Genomic DNA, 8,708 nt, shown 5'->3' with positions numbered 1-8,708 from the left:
TTGCGCTCCCTGTCCCTCTGGTCGCTGAAATTCCACTTGAGGCTTGCCACTTCGTTTCTTGTTACCCTTGGCGGGTGGTCTCTCATATCTGATCTTGCATTGGTTGGATCCCGTGAAGTGTTCTCCCTTGCACAGGATGCACCTCGGCGTGCACGTGGGCTCGTCTTGGACCGGATGCTTATTGCCGCACCTGTAGTAGAGATTTCTTCGTTCTTCCGGACACACGTTCGAGCGATGTCCCCGTCTTCTACAGTTGTAGCATGCTTCCACTTTGGGTCTGAAGAGATAGCAGTTGTGGATTCCTCCGCCGAAACGAATGGAGTCCGGGACTCTTTTAGTGTTTGCAAAAGTGACGAGCATTTTCCCATCCTTCTTGCGTCCACAATCTCTAGCTGTGGGTTGACTTTACCGATGTCGTCCATGATCTCGGCATGGCTTTGGTCTTCGAGAACGTGATACGCAATCCCCTTGATGCTGTTGTCCGGTGCCGCTACGTAGGCACACGTCGAATAGACTTGGTCTAGGATTTTGATATGCTGTACTTCCGCGTATTTCCCTGCGCGTTCCATAGAAGGGGTGCTCAGAGTAACGGAGTTGTTAAAAGGATTGATCCTCACTTGGTTGTGGTGCTTGATTTCCCCAAAGTTCACTCCGATGTCCAGGCACAGGGCGTACAGTAGTGTAGTGGCCGTGTGGTCACGGAGCCGAAGTCCGCCTCTCGGCCAGTGTACGATCTTGTAGTCGCTCTCTGGCAGACGCGGGAGCGGCTTCTTTTTATATAGACGGCGTCTTATCGATGCATTCACCTCACTGGTCTGGGCGGCCTTGCCGGTGGCGTCCGTCGGTGCCATAGCTGCATACTGTTAGGCATTGGCGTCCCCATGCTTGGGGAGAGCTCGATCATAGGCTTTGATGGCAGCCTGTATCCAGAGGCTTCGGTCTTCATATTCCTCCGGGGAGATTTCTTCTCCGTCTACGGATACGGCGACGCCGATAGCGCCCCTAATCGCGCTAGGCCTGAAGTAGGTCCAGCTCGACTAGTTGCGGCCGGTGAACGAAAGTGCCCCTAAAAGGCTAAAAAGGGGGTCTTGCGCCTCGAAAAACAGCGGCAGGGTTCCAGGCACTCTCTGTGAGCTTGTGGGAGCAGGTCCGGGTCTGCTGGTACAGAAAGTCGCTCGGAAAAGGCCATGAACTCGGGAGCCCATACGGAGCACATCCGCACGACTCAACGCGCCAAGCGTCTCCGCAATTATTACTCAGAGGTAAATTTTAGACAGTTCATCCCGATGGGAAATTGATGCAAGCAGTTTGGTCGTGCCACATAAGCATATATATATATATAAAGGGATTTAGAGAAAACCTTCGCATGCAGGTTCATTAGTGCAAGCAGCCATGCCCTCGAGGGGACACCTTCTTTGTCTGGAGGCAGAAATGATGCTCGAGTATTTTGTTGACCGGTATATTTGCCCACGCATATATGTTATCGCTGTTATAAACCTTTTCTTCATGTACATGCAAGGTGTGTTTATAACATCTCATTGTGCACAAAATCAAATACATAAGAACCTGACAAGAAGCTAAACAAACAAGAGAGCAATTCCAGTGACAAGCACGAGACAGCCATCCCGGTAACAAACCGTATCAAACATTTTACGGACATGAATTCTGATCTTTAGAACGTGTGTATATGAATGATAATACATTAGGGCGATGGGCAACTTTAAACAATGACTATGCCAACATCAGAATGGTGTGGATAAGAAAAGAGTTGCATCAAACGCTTTGGCAGAGCATGCACCAATAACTAAACATAATTGTAAGTGGATGAACGCTAGCATAATCAGCCAGGAAAGAAATTGGAAGCTGTGGCTGTACCCGGATTCCCTAGGGATGCAATCAACAGGACATACGCTCATCTGAAACCAAGGAGCCCTCCCACCTCTTATGCTAAACCGTACTTAAGTATGCACATCTACTTTTTTTGCCCCAGTGTGAACAAGGCTTCCATAAGGAAGCCGAAATGTATTGCTTTTAATGTTGTATTTGGTTGTTCTATGTCTTTTTTTGTCATGTTTCATACCGACCACACAGGCGTCCGTGAAACTCTGGATGATACAACTTTTCTTCGAAAGCATTGCTTAAGGCACTTTTGCCTAAACCATGGCTCTACGCCGGCGTGTGCATTACTCTTTCGTTAGTCGTGGCGATCAGCCACATTACGTGATCTCTCTCTCGTTGCTCGTGGCGCTAGCGTTCTGTGTGCTCACTTTCTTGTTGCACGTGCACTTGCGTGGTGCATACGCTCACACTTGTTGCCCGTGGCGCTCACGCAGTATGCTGAACAGCAGCGTTGTTTGATATGATTTTTCATTTCGATCTACGACAAGCAGTTGTCAGTTTCACTAGAATACAAGGCAACTGCTGCTCTATCCTTGATCTGTTTTTTTAGGTGGATCTATTACGGGGCGAGCAAAGTGCGAAGTACTGCCTGGAATTTCCGATTACTCTACAGTGTTGTTGACCCTTTCGGGCGTCTCCGTGAAGAAGTCCGTTGATGTCACTTCCGTGCTCAACTTCTCCTGCGCGGATGATGTCGCCATATTGGATATGCTTTCGTTTAGTTTTGACTCATTCCAGGGCAGCAGCGCAGGCATTCGTACACTGTGGAATCAAATTAAAGATCTTGTAAATGATTGCATCAAGCGCTTTGTTCCTTGCATGTTAAAGAAAACGAAAGGCCAATCTCGTTGGTTTTCTCGGGACACATTGCAATTAAGAAGACGATTAAAGGGCCTAAAGGCAAAAAGAGGCACCGCAAGAGACCTGGACGCTTTGCGTACTAAAATTTCCGAACTCTCCTACGAGCTACAAATGAAAGTTCCTTCAGATAAGCAACGCTACTTTGGGGACAAACTTCTTAAATTTATTTCAACATATCCTCAAAATTCTAGGGGCTAATTTCTCCCAGTAAGCAAAGGAATGATGCTTTAGTCCTAAATGGTGTTTTGAGTGATGATACCGCAGTAATAGGAGACGCATTTAACTTACATTTTAAATCTGTGTTTACACAAGACAATGGTTCATTGCCATACTTTCATGCTTCATACTGCCTATGTCTGACGTTACTATTAAGGAGAATCAAACAGTTAGCATGCTCCTTAACCGTGATATTAAGAAATCACCCGGTCCTGATGGTTTGCCAAATGAATTCTTAAAGCGTCGTGCGCCATGGGTCTCAAATATCTGAGTGTGCTGTTTTCTAAATCACTAAATGAAGGCGAGATTCCAATCGACTGGAAAATGGCAGCAGTGAAACCTATCTTCAAAAATGGTAATGAGCAGCACGTCTAGAACTATTGTCCTATTGGTTTGATTTGAACATCACGCACACTTCTGGAACATATATACATAACCATATTACTGAGTTGCTTTCAAAGAATAAAATATTATGATGCTATCAGCGTGGCTTCAGAAAGGGTTTCTCTACATGCACGCAATTAGTAAGAGCTGTACACGATTTCGCTAAGGCAATAAATTCAGGTAAGCAGGTAGATGCAATCTTCATTGGCTTGGTGAAGGACATTGACAAGGTTCCCCACAAGAAGCTACACCACAAAACTTGGTGTTACTCTGGGTAATGCCAAAATTGCTACTTGGCGTTCTGTATATCTTTCCAATCGATATCAATATGTTTCACTTAAAAACCATGCCTCTCGGAGGCTTCCCGTTGAGTCTGACGTTCGACAGGGTTAAGTGCTCGGACTACTTTTATTTGTAGCTTTCAATAATGATATCGTTAATGACGTTCCCGCGAAAATGAGACTGTGTGCGGATGAGTGTGTAATGTGTTCAGAAATAGATAGCGTCAATGACAAACTACGACTAAATGAAGCCTTTGAAAATGTTGTGAAATGGTGTAGTGACTGGCAAATGGCTATGAATTTTGACGGAACTGTATTTATGAAAATTTCGCGCTAGCGTAGTAATCTGCACTTCCAGTACTAGGCGTGTAATGTCTTGCTATCTGAGGTTGAGCGCAAAATATTGTAACGTAGATTGAAGACGAGTCTTACAAAATATACGCTTCTCTTTAATGGCGGGCCAGAAGAAGGGAGTGAAGCGTACGCGCTTCGTCATCTTCCAAGGCGCCGGTCGTTGCGCACGTCGCCCCGTGGTGCGGGAGCCCCACAGCATTGTGTCAATTGCCCCCCATGCGAAAAGCGACCGTCTCGGTCGCGTGGAAAAGTTATTTGAGCGACGACAACAAATGGAGCTTCTCAGGTGCATCTCGGCGTTGAGGCACGCGCATAGTAGGGTTCCATGCGCACTACATGAACAACTTCAGCGCGAGGACGACGAGGGGGCGAACCGGGGTCAGAACTGCAGGGGACGACTTCGTAGGTAACGTCACTGAGGCGGCGTGTAACCTTGCAGGGACCAAAAACCGGCAGAGCAACTTTTACGAGAGTCCACGGCGACGGACGGGCGTCCAGATCCACACGAAGGCGTCGGTATTGTAATGGACGTCGCGTCGACCCTGATTGTACCGAAGGGTATCGGCATGCTGTTGGCTCCGGATACGATGCCGAGCAAGCTGGCGGGCTTCTTGAGCTCTTTGTACGAGCTCTTCTACATGTTCGCTGGTCAGGCTATTATCAGCCAGAGGTAGCATGGCGTCAAGTGTGGACGTGACGTGACGTGACGGGCGTATACAAGCTCGAACGGCGTATACTGTGTAATCTCCTGTACAGCAGTGTTATACGCGAAGGTCACGTAAGGTAAAATCTCGTCCGACGCCTTGTGCTCTCTCTCGATATACATAGAGAGCATACCAGCCAGCGTTCTGTTCAGGCGTTCCGTTAATCCATTGGTCTGAGGGTGATACGCAGTGCTCTTCTGGTGAGAGCAATGCGTCAGCATGAGAACGTCCTGCATAAGATCGGCTGTAAATGCTGCACCACGGTCGGTGGTGATAACAGACGGTGCACCATGTCGTAGGATGATGTGGCGTACAAAAAACTTGGCCATTTCATACGAGTTCGCTTGCGGAATAGCTTCGGTTTCGGCGTACCGAGTTAAGTAGTCAGTAGCGACGACTATCCAGTTGATGGGGGAAGAGGTCACTGGGAATGGCCCAAGTAAATCCATTCCTATTTGTTGGAACGGTGCTTGAGGAGGGTCCACAGGGTGGAGAAAGCCAGCCGGTTTAACTGGTGGTTTCTTGCGGCGCTGACAATCGCGGCAGGTCTTCAGGTACCGTTTCACAGAAGAATAAAGCGGGGGCCAGTAATACTTCTGTCGTATCCCTGCTAATGTTTTAGCGAATCCCTGGTGTCCCGCGCATGGCTCATCATGGCAGGCTTGCAAAATGTCTTGGCGCAGCGCCGACGGCACGACAAGGAGGTACGTGTTGGGACCGCTTCCGCAGTTTTTCCTGTAAAGGACATTGTTGTGCAAGCGGTATGATGATAAGCTGCGCACGAGCGAGCGGGGTGAAACACCTTCAACTCCTTGAAGGTGCTCGATCAGCGGAAGCAGCTCAGGGTCAGCGCACTGGTCCTCAGTCATCTTAATGGCGTCAATAACGCTGACAAATGGCAAGTCATGGTCAGGGTCCGATGACGTCGTAGGGAGTGGTGCACGTCACAAACAGTCAGCGTCGCAGTGCTTCCTCCCAGATCGGTAGACAACTGTTATGTCGTACTCTTAAAAGCGCAGGCTCCAACGGGCTAGTCTGCCTGAAGGATTCTTGAGGTTGGCAAGCCAGCACAGGGCGCGGTGATCGCTGACAGCCTCAAAGGGTCTACCGTACAAGTAAGGTCGGAATTTACCAATTGCCCACACAACCGCTAAGCATTCTTTTTCAGTGGTTCAGTGGTTCTTCTCAGCCTTGGTGAGACTGCGGCTTGCATAAGCTATGGGGCGTTCCGCACCAGCCTGCCACTGCACAAGAACTGCACCGAGACCCGTATTACTGGCGTGAGTATGAATTTCAGTGTCAGCGTCTTCGTCGAAATGAGCAAGTATTGGGGCCGCATGCAAGCGCTGGCGCAATTCATTGAACGGCTGCTGCTGCTCGTCCGCCCAAATGAAAGGCACATCGTCGCGTGTAAGTCGTGTCAGAGGCTCAGCAATTCTCGAGAATCCCTCGACAAGGCGCCTATAATATGCGCACAAACCAAGGAAGCGTTGGACAGCCTCCTAGTCTGTGGGTGGCGAAAACTAGGCGACAGCAGCTAACTTGTCTGGGTCTGGTCGGACGCCTTTAGGACTAACGACATGGCCAAGAAATTTGAGCTCTTGGAACCCGAAGTAGCACTTTTCAGGCTTGATGGTGAGGCCGGCAGTACGGATCGCAGCGAGGACACTCTCGAGTCGTGCGAGATGTTCGTCAAACGTGCTCGAGAACACGACGACGTCGTCCATGTATACGAGGCAGGTTTGCCATTTGGGTTCAGCAAGCACGGTGTCCATCATCCGCTGAAAGGCGGCAGGTGCGCAACAGAGACCGAAGGAGAGAACTTTGAACTCATCAAGCCCATCAGGTGTGCCAAACGCTGTTTTTTCACGATCCTGTTCATCAACTTCGATTTGCCAATACCCTGATTCAAGGCCCAATGAAGAAAAAAACTTGGTATGTTGTAGACGATCTAATGCGTCGTGGATGCGGGGCAATGGATAAACATCGGGCTTGATGACATTGTTCTATTTCCTGTAATCTACACAGAACCGTAGTGTGTCATCTTTCTTTCTGACTAACACTACAGGGGAGGCCCACGGGCTTGTGGACGGCTGGATCACGTCGTCTTGGAGCATCTCTTTCACCTGATGCTTGATCGCTTCCCGTTTCACCGGAGACGCTCTGTAAAGATGCTGACGAGCAGGACGTGGAGACTCGTCCCTAATAATGCGGTGCTTTGTAATGGACGTGCGCCGTACTTTGGACGACATTGAAAAACAGTCCGCAAATTCATTCACGAGACTCAGTAGATGGTCTTTCTGATGGTCTGGCAGAGCAGCGTTAACAGGAATCCGTTCATTTAGGCTGAGTAACTCAGATTGCTGAGACAATGCGATTTCCAATGTGGCAATGCCAGTGACATCAATGATTTCGCGAAGAAATGCGATTGTCGTTCCTCGCGGTACATGCCGATACTCGTTGCTAAAGTTTGTTAGCAAAACGACTGAACATTTCTTTCGCACCTGAAGAAGCCCTCTGGCTATACAAATGTGGCGCTCAAGAAGCAGGGAGATATTGGCCTCAGCAATTCCTTCGGCGTCGTCTTCCATGTCGCATTGGACAAGGGTAAGCACGCTGCTCTTCGGTGGCAACGTGACGTGATCGTCAGCTACGCGAAACGCGGTGTCAATCTCGTTGTCATTACTGTTCGCTATGGCTTGCGTAGTAGCGAAGCTAACTCTGGACTCTTGCAGCGTTCACCTGAAGGAAATCCATGCCGAGTATATGGTCCTTTGAACATTCAGGAAGAATGACGAAGTCTCCATTCTACATGAAGTCCCGAATGTCGGCTCATGCCGTGCACCAGCCCATTGGAGTTATGAGGTGCCCTCCTGCAGTACGAATTTGAGTTCTGGTCCATTACGTCGAAACTTTGTTCAGTGTGCGCGATTGATTCTGGCTCATAACAGACGTGTCCGCACCTGTGTCGATTAGCGCCGTGACTTCGTTGTCATTTATGGTAACTGGTACGTCGCAAGATACTGACACCGAACCCTGCTTTCTCTGCGTCGCAATTACGTCATTTCGCGGTCGTCCTAATGGAGGATCTTCAGAGTTCGCAACGTCAGCGACCTTACCTCCGCACGTCGCTGGACTCATTGTTCCCGGAAGGCAGGGCTGGGTGAGCGACGCCTTGTTGCGCTCAGCGTGACGGCGGGGCTGGAGGACCTGTATGGGGCAGGTGACGGTGACCGGGGGTCACGGTATCGTGGGCCAAACGAGCTCCTGGCGTCCGCAAGGTAGGCTTCAATCTCGAGGGGACGTTCACCATTGCGTGGGCAAGGCGCATTCAGTGAAAATGCACGGAGCCCAGCTCGGCGGTAAGGACAGACCCTGTAGAGGTGATCGGCTTCACCGCAATGAAAACACAAGTCTCCGGTCTGCAGTGCGCCATACGTCGCTCTTGCGGGGGTGGTCGTGTTTCAGTCATGAATGGCGTGCGGCGGGTCCTGAAGTCGGCAGTTGCTTGTTCAATGGCGCGCACACCATGAAAGTCCCGGACATCGCGCGCATCGTGAAAAGTCGGAGACAACGAACTTCGCGCAGCTTTCGCATATGACATGCGAGGCTGTGGCTGCCGTACCTCGGGCTGTGGTGCCTCGCTTGGCTCCGTGACTTGTACTGCCTGCCTGATTTCTTCCCGGACGACCTCAGCCAGAGCGAGTCGTGGTACCGATACCGGAGCAACCTGAAACTTTTGGAGCCCCTCTCGGACATCAAGCGTAATGAGCTCCCGCAAGGCGTCGGTATTGTCCAAGGGTATAGCGAGAGGCTCACGCGATAGGGACGACACGTCGCGGTTGTACTGCCTTGTTCGCTGCTGCAGTGCCTTTGCCATTGATATGGCTTCCGCGAGAAACTCTGCCATGGTCTTTGGCGGGTTACGTATTAGGCCACCGAATAACTCTTGCTTGACACCACGCATCAGGTTCCTGACCTTCTTTTCTTCCGGCATGGATGGATCCGC

This window comes from Dermacentor albipictus, chromosome 7, assembly GCF_038994185.2.
Source record: "Dermacentor albipictus isolate Rhodes 1998 colony chromosome 7, USDA_Dalb.pri_finalv2, whole genome shotgun sequence".
Taxonomy (NCBI): Eukaryota; Metazoa; Arthropoda; class Arachnida; order Ixodida; family Ixodidae; genus Dermacentor; species Dermacentor albipictus.
Note: the sequence above shows the minus strand (reverse complement) of the source record.